This window comes from Ambystoma mexicanum, chromosome 5p (genome assembly GCF_040938575.1).
Source record: "Ambystoma mexicanum isolate Mex_15411 chromosome 5p, UKY_AmexF1_1, whole genome shotgun sequence".
NCBI lineage: Eukaryota > Metazoa > Chordata > Amphibia > Caudata > Ambystomatidae > Ambystoma > Ambystoma mexicanum.
Genome location: NC_090930.1, coordinates 743,825,737 through 743,841,504, shown reverse-complemented (window position 1 = coordinate 743,841,504; position 15,768 = coordinate 743,825,737). Strand labels below are relative to the sequence as shown.

The 15,768-nt window shown below is 43.9% G+C and overlaps 4 non-coding genes across 4 annotated transcripts; 2 read left to right on the top strand and 2 right to left on the bottom strand.

Annotated features, from left to right (window-relative positions):
* Positions 1–2,892: 2,892 nt before the first annotated feature.
* TRNAQ-UUG (transfer RNA glutamine (anticodon UUG)) lies at positions 2,893–2,964 on the bottom strand. The gene has a single exon. It is a non-coding gene; the product is annotated as a tRNA-Gln (tRNA).
* A 2,348-nt stretch (positions 2,965–5,312) lies between these two features.
* On the top strand, positions 5,313–5,384 carry TRNAQ-CUG (transfer RNA glutamine (anticodon CUG)). The gene has a single exon. It is a non-coding gene; the product is annotated as a tRNA-Gln (tRNA).
* A 912-nt stretch (positions 5,385–6,296) lies between these two features.
* On the bottom strand, positions 6,297–6,368 carry TRNAQ-UUG (transfer RNA glutamine (anticodon UUG)). The gene has a single exon. It is a non-coding gene; the product is annotated as a tRNA-Gln (tRNA).
* A 259-nt stretch (positions 6,369–6,627) lies between these two features.
* On the top strand, positions 6,628–6,699 carry TRNAQ-CUG (transfer RNA glutamine (anticodon CUG)). Its single transcript has one exon. It is a non-coding gene; the product is annotated as a tRNA-Gln (tRNA).
* The last annotated feature ends 9,069 nt before the right edge of the window (positions 6,700–15,768 follow it).

Here is a 15,768-nt window from a genome sequence, read left to right as displayed (position 1 = left end):
GAGCCCGGCGAAAGCAGCCAGCCAAGGTCACAATGTTGCAAACCCACATTCCGAAAGCAGACGATCAAGGGCGCGATGTTGCAACCTCGCACACCGCAAACCAACGTCAAAATCACACCTGCAAATTAAACCAGGCGCACAGTGGAAAAAACAATATTAATTGTGCAGAATTCTGTCTCAAACACGGTCCCACCTCACGTGACCAAGCCGAACCTGACAGGATGCCAAGGCAAGGGGGAAGGAGGCACCTGAAGCCCCTGTTACAAGACACAGGCTGATACAATTCAATGGACCTCTGCGACAGTGGGAGTAGTCGGCCTTCCAGCATATGAATAAATCCTCACATTGTCTGCACATAACCTTAGTGAAACATTGTTGCAAATGACAGGTGCACCACGAGCTGGGAACGGCGATGGTCCCAGGCTGGGAGGCTCGCGAGCGGACCAATCAGAACATGGGGCTCTTATCACTGACGCTATTAACATTGACCAATCCTCAGGGGTCTTCATGTAACAATTTTCATGTATCAAATTGAAGGGACAACCCAAGTGTATCACCTGACTAACCCTTGACCACTAACACTGTTCTCTATACGTATGCTATACTAACCCTACCACTCGAGCAACCAATTAAGAGTGGCGATAGGTTTTTTGCTAACTTTCCAAGGTGACGCAAGTAGCGCGTCATACTAAGGTAAAAAGGGCCTGCGAGCCCCACAATTGTGTGTGTGTCAGGACGGACGCGTACGCTCCTTGACCCATCCCTGCCGTTTGTATAATAAACAGCAGAACCACCTTGCTTCTTGCGTGTGTCTCGTACTCTGTGGTTTTTTGGGATATACGGGAGGAGTTGGGGCCTCCCTGCCCGGAGGTCCGCGGACGGCTCAGCCGACCCTGGCAGAATTTCCCCCCCGACAGTTGAATCAGAAATGGCAATATAGAGCACATTTACAATTTGTACAGATTCATAGTCCCAATTGACTGATATCATACAAACACAGCGATGTTGTCGATTGACGTTGTGCTATAGCAATCTCTGTGCTTTATAGATCATGTAGATCAAATTCTTCCTCTTGAGGCATATGATTAAGCAATATTAAATATTGTTTCTGACTGCCTCTGTTTTGGCATAATGAAGTTCAGCATTTGCGTAGGTATTTAGGTTCCATGGTCTAATGGTTAGTAGGCTGGACTCTGAATTTAGTAATCCGACATGTTATAGCTATATTTTGTTTTCCTTTGGGTGTATTGTCATTGTATGCACATAGATTTCCTAGCAGTGGCTGTGATGAATAGTTCAATTTGATAGCAGCTTCCTTTTGAGAATTTGAAAAAAAAAGAATTAAATAGTCTCTCTGGATGACTCTGCTTTGATTTCTATGTGCACATCGACTCAGAATGACCTCACTGTTCATACATTTAAAAAAATGCATAAAGGTTAAGGTGCTAGGCACAAAAGTGGATTTTTATGAAAAGTTATGCCAGAGAGTGAGAGCGAAAATGAATACCCTACACCACTAACCTTATGAATATTACTATCTTTGGTCTATAATTTAAGACAAAAAGGAGACAAAGTGTGTTAGAGCAAGAGAGAGGTTCCACCGACTTGAACTCGGATCGCTGGATTCAAAGTCCAAAGTGCTAACCATTACACCATGGAACCCTTGTTGGGCAGAGTTTCATAAGGGCAATGAGAATATAGGGCACAGTCAAGATTTTTACTGACCTATAGTAACCGTTTACTGATATTATATCGAAGCAGCACTGTTGCTGTTGGATGCTGTGCAATCGCAAAGTATTGGCTTCATGCCTCATTTGGATCAAATTCTTCCTCTGGAGTCTAATGATATAGGAATATTACATATTTTCTCTGATGTGCTCTGTTTTGCCAGAATGAAGTGCATCATGGTACAGAATATGTAGGTTCCATGGTGTAATGGTTAGCACTCTGGACTCTAAATCCAGCGATCCGAGTTCAAATCTCGGTGGGACCTTGGGGCTGCTTCTCTTTTAGAGTTTCCTTTCATTTGCAGATAGATATAACAGCAATAGCTTTGCTTTACAGCCGACTTTGATGGCAGTCTTCTTTGACCAAAGAATATTAATAGTTTCTGGGGATGACTCTCTTTTGCCACAAAGAAACTGCCCACTCTCATATCTCCAAAGCTCCAAGGTATAATGGCTATTAAACTGGCCTTTGATCTCAGCGATTTGCATTCAAAGCCCCGGAGGACCCTAAAATCAGTTGAATTGTTTCCTGATAATTTAGAGTTTATTTCTTCTTTCGAGAAAGGTGTGATCCAAATAAAGTAAGTACATTTAAACAAGGGCACTTGATCAGTAAATGCACTACTTTCTAGAACTCATAACTCTTGTAAGTTATAAAATGTTTGCTCTCCATACAGTTTGTCAGCTCAAAGAATTACATTTTTTACACATTTAATAAGACCATCAAATTGCTTGAAACATAGGAATGATTGTGAAAGTGAATATGATTCACCAAAATAATTGTATAACATTTTTTAATGTTAATAAAATAGGGCTTTTTACAATCTTTTCACATCAATGTTGTTTCTGCATGTTCCAGTGATCAGAGAATCTACTGCACATAGTGTGTACATTTTTCTGTTCATAGAGTTAAGGTTGGACATTATTCATCTGTGGAAAATGTTTCTGAGAGATATCTGGGTGCCCACTTTGACCTTAGGGATTGTACATTAACGATATGTAGTTGCATCACTGTATTGGTATCAGGCACCAAAGTGCATTTAAATGTAATGTCGTGCAGAGAGAGAGTGTGAAAACGGCTACCTGAGTGGACTGAACTTCTGAATATTAACTCTGTTGAATTGTAATTTGAGAAATTAGAAAATGGAGTGTAAGAGCAAGATAATGGTTCCACCGAGACTTGAACTCAGATCGTTGGATTCAAAGTCCAAAGTGCTAACCATTACACCATGGAACCCTTGCGAGATGCACCTGAGAGCGTTGAATCAGAAATGGCAATATAGAGCACATTTACAATTTTTACAGATTCATAGTCCCAATTGACTGATATCATACAAACACAGCAATGTTGTCGATTGACGTTGTGCTTTAGCAATCTCTGTGCTTTATAGATCATGTAGATCAAATTCTTCCTCTTGAGGCATATGATTAAGCAATATTAAATATTGTTTCTGACTGCCACTGTTTTGGCATAATTAAGTTCAGCATTTGCGTAAGTATTTAGGTTCCATGGTCTAATGGTTAGTAGGCTGGACTCTGAATTCAGTAATCCGACATGTTATAGCTATATTTTGTTTTCCTTTGGGTGTATTGTCATTTTATGCACATAGATTTCCTAGCAGTGGCTGTGATGAATAGTTCAATTTGATAGCAGCTTCCTTTTGAGAATTTGAAAAAAAAAGAATTAAATAGTCTCTCTGGATGACTCTGCTTTGATTTCTATGTGCACATTCCTTTTGCGTTTCAGAGGGATTGACCAACATACACAACAGTGCTTGGAAAACCTCTTCCTCCCTCATGGCATGTAAAGCTAACCTCTCTCCTACCTTGTGTTTTTGTTACTTTTTAACTTCCCCTTCCGAGTCATGATCATGTAACTGAATTTACATTTTTAGATTTTAACTGCAGTAGTTGCTTGTTTTTCATTTTTATTTTTTGTGTACGCATACATCCCTTTTTGTGGGGAGGGGGGAGTGATGTCTGTTTACTTATATTAGCTAATATAGGTCAATTTATGTCCGCTTACAATATGTGTCAGGATTTTTTATGTCGTTTCCAATCAATGTCTAATATCAAGTGGTTTGCAGCAGTCATACAAAGGCACGTAACACCCCCAAAACACCTACATAAGTTAGAAATACTCCGGAAGAGTACTCAGTTTATGAAAAGGCGTTGAATCCCAAATAGAACTGTAAATGTAAGCTAGCAAGCAGACCGTGCACCCCTGTTTGGAACTATGACCTGTGTGTTGCCCTCTATTAACAGAACAATGTAACTGCAGCCCATGTCACATAAAATAGAAAGTAGAGATTATGCAAATTAACTCCCAGAAGAGCCTGGTGTCACCCCAAAAGGTATCATGCTTTTCACACCAAGAAACATCCACACATAGATCCCTGCGAACCTCAAAAACGTACAGGAAACCCTGTCCAGCGCTTTGCTCCCAGAGGAGATAAGGTTGAAAAACCACCCTATGTTAAAAGTGTCCATAATCCATGCCAGCTGCCCTGTCTATAAAACCTGGCCGTTCGTGGCCGTGCGGGGCCTAGGGACATGAGTGGAAGGGTTTAACCTGCCTGGGTTCTTGGGCATGGTTTCATCATGCCTCAGTTTACAATGGCACTCTGCCACTTTGTCAGGCTTCAAAGAAGCCTGACTCCTGCAGAGCAAAAGATCTCATTATTTCCTTACATGTTTTGTACGTAAGAATGCGGATGGTGCTCTGAACCTCCTATGGTGGTTATTAAGCATGGTATACATACCATAGCATGGAACTGTGCCTACAAATGGAACATTTTGTTCATTTATTAGGGAGTTGTGAAAATGGCAAAATCAAATTGCCATTACTGACACAGACCAGCTGCCGCTGTCCGGACATTTCGTCGAAAGACATTTGGTCGACGTAATTTGGTCGAAAGCCAAATGGTCGATTTTTTTATTTATTTATATATATATTTTTTAGGTTGTAGTTTAGGGAAAAAAAAGGGGGTTGGGGGGACCCCCCCAAACCCCCCCCCCAAAAAAAAGTGAAAATAAAAAACAAAAGCAATTCGACCATTTGGTTTTCGACCAAATGGTTTCGACCAAATGTCCCGTCGACAAATTTCTTTCGGCGAAATGTCTGGCAACCCAGCTGCCGACTGTTGCTATTGACAGGAGTTCCAGGTGAATAAACTGAGGAGATCACCAGTTCAATTACCTGTGAACGCATTTTGAAGCTCATTCACAACCATTTCATGCCCGTTCTCTCCATTTTGGCTTTCTGGCTGGCCGAGGGGCCCTTCAGTAATGTTCTTTGCTAACCATTACACCATGGGCCCCTTGCTGGTGCAACCTGACAGAGTTGTAACAGAAATGAGAATCGAGATCTTATGCATCATTTTAACAAACTCATATTCCTAGCCCACGGATATTATGCAAATGTGGAACTGTTTAGTTGGTTGTTGCGCAATAGCAAACTCTTTGCTTTACAGCTCTTTGGATAGGATTCTTCCTCTGGAGGCATAAGATAAAAGAATATTGCATACATTCTCTAAAAGGCTCTTTTTTTGCTGCAATGATGTTCATCATGGCACTAAGTATGTAGGTTCCATGGTGTAATGGTTAGCACTCTGGACTCTGAATCCAGCGATCTGAGTTAAAATCTCGGTGGGACCTTAGGAATTACTGTGTTTGTTTTCCTCTCAGTGTCTTGTTTTAATAGCAATGGCGCTGCTGTGTCACCCACTTTCATAGCATTATTCCCTGGGTGCATTTGAAAAAAGAAAGATTTTCCATGGATGACGCTCTTTAGCCACAATGAAACCCACCACTTTCTGTGGTGTGAAAGACCCATGGTGTAATGGTAGCACCCTGGAGGTTGAATCCAATAATTTGCATTCAAATCTCTGTAAGAGCTTACCATCAGTCGAACCTTTCCCTTATCGTTTATTGTGGATGTCTTCTTTGAAGAAAGGTATGATCCAACTAAAGTAAGTACATTCACGAATGGGCCCTTGGTCGGTACAAACAGTATTTATACACCTCAGGCCTTTTGTGAATTAAGAAAAGTGTGTTCTTCGTTCTATTTTTCATCTCAAACTGATACCTTCATTTTACAAACATGTAAAGACTGTTAAGACGCTTGATTAATATCATTGATTCTGAATATGGTCGCTTTTCATAGGATTAACCCTTTAACAATTTTGAAAGAGAATGGCGATACAATAGAGCTGCTTTTCCAAAAATGGTATTATTAATGTTGTTGCTGCATCTTCAAGTAAAAAGAGAATCCATTGGGTCACAGATTGAGCATGTTTCTTAACATTGAGTTAAGTTTGAAAATTTCAAATCTTTTATGTATGTTTCCGATGCAGATCTGCCCATCGACTCAGAATGACCTCACTGTTCATACATTTAAAAAAATGCATAAAGGTTAAGGTGCTAGGACCAAAAGTGGATTTTTATGAAAAGTTATGCCAGAGATTGAGAGCGAAAATGAATACCCTACACCACTAACCTTATGAATATTACTATCTTTGGCCTATAATTTAAGACAAAAAGGAGCCAAAGTGTGTTAGAGCAAGAGAGAGGTTCCACCGAGACTTGAACTCGGATCGCTGGATTCAAAGTCCAAAGTGCTAAACATTACACCATGGAACCCTTGTTGAGCAGAGCTTCATAAGGGCAATGAGAATATAGGGCACAGTCAAGATTTTTACTGACCTATAGTAAGCGTTTACTGATATTATATCGAAGCAGCACTGTTGCTGTTGGATGCTGTGCAATCGCAAAGTATTGGCTTCATGCCTCATTTGGATCAAATTCTTCCTCTGGAGTCTAATGATATAGGAATATTACATATTTTCTCAGATGTGCTCTGTTTTGCCAGAATGAAGTGCATCATGCTACTGATTATGTAGGTTCCATGGTGTAATGGTTAGCACTCTGGACTCTGAATCCAGCGATCCGAATTCAAATCTCGGTGGGACCTTGGGGCTGCTTCTCTTTTAGAGTTGCCTTTCATTTGCAGATAGATATAACAGCAATAGCTTTGCTTTACAGCCCACTTTGATGGCAGTCTTCTTTGACCAAAGAATATTAATAGTCTCTGGGGATGACTCTCTTTTGCCACAAAGAAACTGCCCACTCTCATATCTCCAAAGCTGCAAGGTATAATGGCTATTAAACAGGCTTTTGATCTCAGCGATTTGCATTCAAAGCCCAGGAGGCCCCTAAAATCAGTTGAATTGTTTCCTGATAATTTAGAGTTTATTTCTTCTTTCGAGAAAGGTGTGATCCAAATAAAGTAAGTACATTTAAACAAGGGCACTTGATCAGTAAATGCACTACTTTTTAGAACTCATAACTCTTGTAAGTTATAAAAAGTTTGCTCTCCATACAGTTTGTCAGCTCAAAGAATTACATTTTTTACACATTTAATAAGACCATCAAATTGCCTGAAACATAGGAATGATTGTGAAAGTGAATATGATTCACCAAAATAATTGTATAACATTTTTTAATGTTAATAAAATAGGGCTTTTTCCAATCTTTTCACATCAATGTTGTTTCTGCATGTTCCAGTGAGCAGAGATTCTACTGCACATAGTGTGTACATTTTTCTTTTCATAGAGTTAAGGTTGGACATTATTCATCTGTGGAAAATGTTTCTGAGAGATATCTGGGTGCCCACTCTGATTGACCTTAGGGATTGTACATTAACGATATGTAGTTGCATCACTGTATTGGTATCAGGCACCAAAGTGCATTTAAATGTAATGTCGTGCAGAGAGAGAGAGAGTGTGAAAACGGCTACCTGAGTCGACTGAACTTCTGAATATTAACTCTGTTGAATTGTAATTTGAGAAATTAGAAAATGGAGTGTAAGAGCAAGATAATGGTTCCACTGAGACTTGAACGCGGATCGTTGGATTCAAAGTACAAAGTGCTAACCATTACACCATGGAACCCTTGCGAGATGCACCTGAGAGCGTTGAATCAGAAATGGCAATATAGAGCACATTTACAATTTTTACAGATTCATAGTCCCAATTGACTGATATCATACAAACACAGCAATGTTGTCGATTGACGTTGTGCTATAGCAACCTCTGTGCTTTATAGATCATGTAGATCAAATTCTTCCTCTTGAGGCATATTGAAGTGGGAGAATGGAACAACAGACTCCCGCCAATCCCCTCTCGCGCTTGGCCTAGAGGATCACGGCCTAGGCACCCGCCACGAGATGAGTTTGCCCATCTACCAGATGACCAAATACCTTGGTACAGGAACCTACGGATGTGCCCACCTACCTGCACTACCTGCCCAGCAGCCCGCCCCACCCAGGCCGACACATGCAACATGGATCAACTCGACTAAACCAACACATCGTTAGAGATGCCATGACGACCTAGCCAACGGTCACATCTACACGACTATGCACACTGGACACTCCTACACCAACCTACACGAAGAATATACTCAGCGCTATGACATAGGTGACGGACACATCCACGGACGTGCATTTTTATTATTTTTCACATAGGCTTTAAGATGCAGAAACGCAAGACGCACGATGAACTTGATCTAAATGGCTTGCTTACGCTTCACATAAACCTTATAACCTAAAGCGCCTGTGCACTCAACGGTTCCAGTTATGCGCCTGATTCAAGTAGGCCGCAAGCAAGGGCTTCCATAAACATTAAAATGAACAAGAGTCCGGTTGCTGATCCTGCAGAATGAGCCCAGCGAAAGGCAGACAGCCAAGCCACAATGTTGCAAATATCGCACGCCGCACACCAACGTCAAGGTCGCACCTGCAAATTAAACAAGGCACACAGTGGAAAAAACAATATTAATTGTGCAGAATTCAGCCTCAAACACGGTCCCGCCTCACGTGACCAAGCCAAACCTGCACGGATGCCAAGGCTAGGAGAATGGAGGCGCCTGGATCCCACGTTACGAGACACAAGCAGATACACATAAAGGACTCAATGGACATCTGCGACAGTGGGAGTAGTCGGCCTTCCAGCCCATGAATAAGTCCTCGCATTGTCTGCACGTACCCATAGTGAAACATTGTTGCATATGACAGGTACACCGCGAGCTGGGAACGGCGATGGTCCCAGGCTGGGAGGCTCGCGACTGCACCAATCAGAACATGGGGCTCTTATCACTGTCGTCATTAAAATTGACCAATCCTCAGGGGTCTTCATGTAACAATTCTCATGTATCTAATTGCAGGGACAACCCAGGTATACCACCTGACTGACCCTCAGCCATTAATATTCTTCTCTATATGTATGCTATACTAACCCTACCACTCGAGTAACCAATCCAGAGTGGAGATAGGTTTTTTGATAAACTTTTCAAGGTGACGCAAGTAGCGCGTCATACCACGGTAAAAAGGGCCTGCGAGCCCCACGATTGTGTGTGTGTCAGGACGGACGCGTACGCTCCTTGACCCATCTCTGCCGTTTGTGTAATAAACAGCAGAACCACCTTGCTTCTTGTGTGCGTCTCATACTCATTTTTGTGACACACGGGAGGAGTTGGGGCCTCCCTGCCCGGAGGTCCGCGGACGGCCCAGCCGACCCCGGCAGAATTTCCCCCCGACAAGTTGGAGGCACTGCTGAGATCTGTTTAAGGTCTGCTTTTATTTTTATTTTTCCGAGTGCTCCTGCTGCGAGGAGGCCCGGCGGCGCTGCCCCCTCTGCCGCTGCCCCCTTCTGAGGACTACAGGACCATCGCGGAACTGCGAGAAGACCGGACAGCGCAATCCGGATAGAGGCCTTCGGGAGCCGATTGAGAAGTATCCCGCCCGCGGTTGGCGAGTGTCCAGACGTGGTCCAGACGAGGGGAGGTGGCGAGCCGCTTGGAGGGGTGCACGCAGTCGAGCGGCCCCGCATCGAGAGAACTTGGTGAGTATGCCACACCCAACAAGCAATGTGAAATTGTGAGGGTGGGGGGAGGAATTAAATAAGGGAGGAGGGAGGTGTTGCACAGGTGCGCGGCTACGGTTTGACAATTTAGTGTTGGCTATGAAATGAATGGTAGCCGAACGAGTGCGAGAGCAGTCAGCTACGCTACGCGAGAGAGGGGGGGGCGGAGCACGAAAACATCACGTGCGGCCGCTCGTAGACACTGATTGGCCTAAGTCGCGACTACGTGTATGGGTGTGTGTGCGCGGTTTCCTACGATTTGGTAATTATTGATCAATGAGTAGATGAGGATCCCTATTGATCGAGCAAGAAACTCGATAGGTAGATGACGTTTCCCTGTAGACGGTAGCTAGTTGGTTGCCCAATACGGAAGATAATTGGCTGGTTAAGCCCTCCTGTCGAGGGGCGTATCACACGCGAGGCGACGCAGCATGCGCAGTCCGGTTATATATTGTTGATTACCTTGTTCCAGGCGTGACAGGAAGACAGCTGTGGGCTTAACGGGGATAGAGTGTAGGTGTATTGAGAACCGACTAATAGTTTGAAGAGATCGGTGACGTCACCAGTAGGGCTTTCATAGGATATCCCGAGCACAAGGCATTTATCTCTTTTCGGAGGGTGGTGGGAAAGAGAATTGTGGTAAGGGAGTGGAGACGGAGATAAGCGGAAACGAGGCGATCGGGAAAAAGGCAAAAAGGGGGACGTGGCTGCACACGGAGAACGCCGGCCACGACCAGTGTAGAAGAGGGAGGAGGAGCAAATGAAAATAGGACGACTGTATAAGAACGTCACAAAGGGTACGCAGCTGTAGGGGGCTACGTACGCCTCGGCCACAGGGGGCCGTAAGGGTGTTGTTTAAAGGAAGACAAGGAAGAAAAGAATATGCAAATGTAAATATTATTATTTTTTTTTTAATAATTTCCCTTAGCGGACTATCGCAAGTCCCCAAACTCACGGGGCCAGGTAAAGGTACAAGGTTGTGTATTATAGGTGTTATTTAAATAACAGCTACCAAAAGGGGAAGGATAGCAAGCGGAGCGCTGCTATGTCACACGGAGCAGGATCGGGAGGGTGGGGGAACACCCTCACTACACCACTACAGCACATATGCAAAACACTGTCACCCCATCGGGAGAAATTGATCAAGTATAGCATTGAATGGACACAGGGGACGGACAACAAAATGACAACCCCATGGCCACCTAATGGTAGCTTCGATCCATATACCCAACATTCACCGTTAAACCATCTGCATAATACATATAAGGGGAAGAAATTGACTAACCATTTGGAAATGTTTAACTTATGGCGGATGTTCCAGGGGTCCAGACCAGGACCAAATGGAATGTTCACTGTGGGGGAAACGCTGGAAGAAAAAGAGATTAAGGAGGAAGGAGAGAGTGGGGAGAAGGAGAGTGAGGGAACAAAGAATACGGGGAACGGACAAGAGGGAGGAGAAAAGAATAGCTACTCAAAAGAAAATGAAGTAAAAAAGGAACAGGGCGACGATATAACCCTAGCAAGGGCAGTGAAAACAGAGGGAGGGGGGTTGTACCCTTTAAGGGAACTAGAAGAAATAGGAAGAGAACAACTAAGGGCGGCTGAGGGCTACTCGAACCCAACATACAGCCCACCACCATATGCGGTGACAGGCGCCAACAAGGAAGGGGAACGGACTAGTACGACGGGATTAGCATATAGGAAAATGACAGAAGGGGAGGGGAGGAATGGAGAAGAGCAAAGTGAGGAAATAGGAAATGACGAGTGGGTAGAAGCACAAATACTATTAAAGTTACGGGGTACATTAACCGGAGAAGAGAGGGGGGTAGTGAGAAAGATGGACGAGGATAATACCAGGGAGAGCGAAATAAGGGGAGAAGAGCTGATAAGACGAAAGGAAGAGGTTTTGGAGGAACGGCTAGCAAAATTAAGGGATGAGCAGAATGAACTAATAAAACAGCTCGAGAGGGAGGAAAGAGAGAGAGCAAGGGAAAGGAGAGAAGGAAGGAACGAGTTGGAAAAAATAAAGGAACGAAATGAGGAGCAAAGGAGAGAAGCAGAAAGGGTGAAAGCAGCAGCAGAAAGGGTATCAAGAGCAGTACTATGAGAGCGGAAAAAGGAAGAAGAAGAGAAAGAAAAAGAAATGTTGATGTGGAAGAAGAGATTACTATCAGAAACAACAAGGAAATATGAAGAGGGGAGGGTGATAGAGAGTATATTAGAAAAGGAAAGGGTGAGGAAGGAAAGGAAGGAAGAGGATGAAAGGGTATTGGGAAGGATAAGTAGTGAAGTAATGGAGGAATTAAAAAGGAAAAGGGAGGGAATTGGTAGAGAGATGGAGGAGAGAAATGAAGAGGAAAGAGAAAATAGGAGAGGAGAGATTGAGGAAAGGAGGTATGTATATAGAGACAAAGAAGTAGCAACAACATCAGCACTAAGGGGAGCGGGTGATAAAGGAGAAAGAGGAGACACAGACCTAATAGACTTAAGAACTGTAACTATCAAGGGGAGAAAGACAGAGTGGGGGGAGCAACATATAGACGATTTTTGTAGTGAGGAAGAAGAAGGAATGGAGAAGGATGGAAGAAACAGTAACAGGGAAAGCCTAGATAAACTATACACCACTCGGACCAATACAGACTCCCCCTGGATATGTATGAGAAAGGATGAACTAGAGAAAAGTGAGGAGGAAGAGCGAGGGATAGCGAAAGGGCAGATAAATGAAACCACACCCACTCCAGCCACTGTCACACCTTCATCATCCTACCATCAGTCAACTGCCCCGCGCTCACTACGTACAACTAAACTCGCGCCTTTCTCAAACGAAATAACACCCTATGTAGGTAGGCTTAGAGACCTCCCTAGACGTAGGCAGGAAGGACAAATACACACGCCCACATTAGCCAAAGGAGATGATGAAAGAAGGGGAAAAGAAAGAGGAGAAGGAGCTACGAGCAGGGGAATTACGGACAGAATAGAAGACATACGAGAGAGGGAAGAAGAGGAGGGGTGTGGGGACTCAATTTTATGGAACCCAAGGGATATAACGAGACACAACTTAATGCCACTTCTGAAGAGGGGAGGGGTGAGACCACAATATGTGCCTTGGAAGCATGTAGACCAAGAAAACATAAAGTGCAGGCTCCCATCTTTAAGTGGAGGTGCAGGTAAATGTATATATGAAATGGAAAAACATACCGCAGGACAGAAGCTGGCAGTGGGGGATGTAAAGGGCCTTCTTATATCAATATTAGGGGATGCAGCGGATGACATTTGGAAAAGAGCGGGATTTAATGGGGTAACCATAACCAACACATCACACGATGGGGCACCATTCGCAAACTGCAGACATGCATTATGGCAGGCACTAAGGGTACAGTACCCAGACACATCAGACATAGGAGCAATTACCTCGCGCAAGATGCGTGAGAACGAAGATCCTGTTGACTATATCCAGGAAATTCAAGAGAAGTGGCGCATGGAAACTAGAGAACAATGGGACAAAACACCAGCAATATTTTATCATATATTAGTACAAGGGCTCCCAGAAGGAGTTCAGAAACAACTGAAGAAAGTGGTGGGAATGGAAGCAAAAGCATGGCCAGAAATACAACTGACAATAGTGCATCATTGTAGGACATGGCAAGGTAAAATGAAACAAAAGGAAGAGGACAGGAAAGCGGAAGAGGCTAAACTGGTTCAGAAAAAACTTACTAAATACACAATGGAAGGGGCACTAATTACTGCACCTACAACAATGACCCAAAGCCCCACACAAGTAGTGGCTGCACAAGATACCTCCCAAATACAACCTTCCCAGAGTATAACACAACAGATGCCGCCACTCCAACCATACACGACCAACTTGGGAGGAGGATACTCAACGCCAGGTGCTGGGTATTATAACTATAACAGGGGTAGAGGAGGAATAATGAGAGGGAGGGGATACGGATATAACACACAACAACAGGTGGGAGGACTCAGAAATTACTACCCCACCGGTCAACCGGTATACCAGGACAACTCAGGTAGTTTTCCATGGCAAAGTAGAGAACCGCCAGTGTGTTGGATTTGTGGTTTGGTAGGGCACATGTCACGCACGTGTAGGGTAAGACCAGGGACACCATTATGGAACGACCAGGGACAACTAAGGCCCACACAAGAACAGCAGGGGATACAGCAACAGCAAATGTTGCAACAAGGTAATGACCAGCAACAACTAGCAACACAACAACAGCTACAGGAGTTTTCACTGCCACAACAACAGGTAGCGACAACACAACAACCCCAAGCACAACAAACACAACTGGGTAGGGTGACAATACTAGGACACAACCCTTACTCAGGGAACGGCCAATCGTTATACCCTCAGCCCACAGACGGCCTTGGTGTGTCCCATCCTGTCAGTAACCCCTAATAGTGCGGAGGAACCACGCATAGAGGTAACAATAGGTGACAAAAAATTATCATTCCTTGTTGATACCGGGGCGACCCGGTCTTGCATAAGGGAAGGTAAGTTTAAGATGTCAGGCGAAGCCATGAACACCCAAGGATTTTCTGGGGCTAAGGGGTTGGTTCCCTTTACTGATAACGTCCCCTTATCAATAGGGGATTGCGACATGTCAGTCCCACTTTTATATTCTAGGGCCTCACCAGTAAATATATTGGGCAGAGACATCATGAATAGGTTGAATATGACGATCTCCTTTACGGAAAACGGCATAATCTGCTCTACCCCAGGGATCAACATGCTCACCGCACGACAAATCATGCAAGCATACTGCGGACAGACAGCGATTAGGGCTGAGCCAGTTGATGGTGAACTATTTCAGTACGGGACAGACAATGCATTTGCATGGATGCCAGGGATAGAAGGAAAGATCTGGAGGAGGCCAGCAGCCTATTTGTTCAGACCAGAAACTCCAGCCAATGAACCAGAAGGAAAGGTGATTTCAGTGAACATAGAGAGCATCATAGCAACAGCTGATTACATTGCAGTGCATGCACAAGACAGTGAAGGAAAAGCATGGAGAGCAGTAATAGCACTAGCAGAGGGATGTAGGCTAACCCATGTGTCGGACGAGGAACTCTTCTCAGAAGAAAAGGAGGAAGGTGAAATGGTGTTTATGATGAGTGTGGAGATATGGCTAAGAGTGGCGTATAAACAAGTGGCACAAAAAATTGCAATGGCACTTGAGGCACCCGCACCCACCCCAGTTCCCTTCTTTAAGGAGGATATGTCAAAGGTACCCACATCACTATGGACTACTAGCCCCTATGACGTAGGATGTATAAAAAGTATAGGGGGTGTGAGGATAAAATTGAAAAAAGGTGCAATACTCCCCAGAGTAAAACAGTACCCACTATCAAAAGAGGCAGATGAGGGCATATATGAAACCATAACGGCCCTCATAAATAACAGCATACTGGTCCCATCAGAATCACCATGTAACACAGCTGTATACCCAGTGCGCAAGGCTAGAGGGGGGTCCTGGCGCTTCATAAAGGACCTCAGACCCTTGAACAACATTGTGGAAGCAGAGTACCCCATAGCAGCAAACCCGGCCACACTATTGTGTGGCATTCCAGCTGAGGCATCACGATTTACAGTGATTGACCTTAAAAATGCTTTTTTCTCAATACCATTGCACCCAGACTCACAAGATTTGACAAGCTTCACGTACAGAAACACAAAGTGGAAACACACTAGATTGCCACAAGGATACTGCGAGTCACCCTCCATATTCAACAGAGTAATACAGATGGATTTGGGTAACATTGAAGTAGGAAGCACAGTGTTGCAGTATGTAGACGACATAATAATTTGCAGCACAAGCGAAAAGAGATGCAGAGAGGACTTGTTAAAAATGCTGACAATATTGGCTGAAAAAGGTTAAAAGGTAGACATGGAAAGTTACAGTACTGTCAGGAACAGGTATTGTACATTGGTCAGCTCATATCACAACATGGAAGAAAGATTGCCCCACAAAGAGCACAGGCCATTTCAAAAACACCATTGCCACAAACAGTGAGGGAACTACAGCAGTTCCTAGGTCTGTGTAACTACTGTAGAGCATGGGTATTTGATTATAGCTCATACATAGGACCCCTGCTTGAGG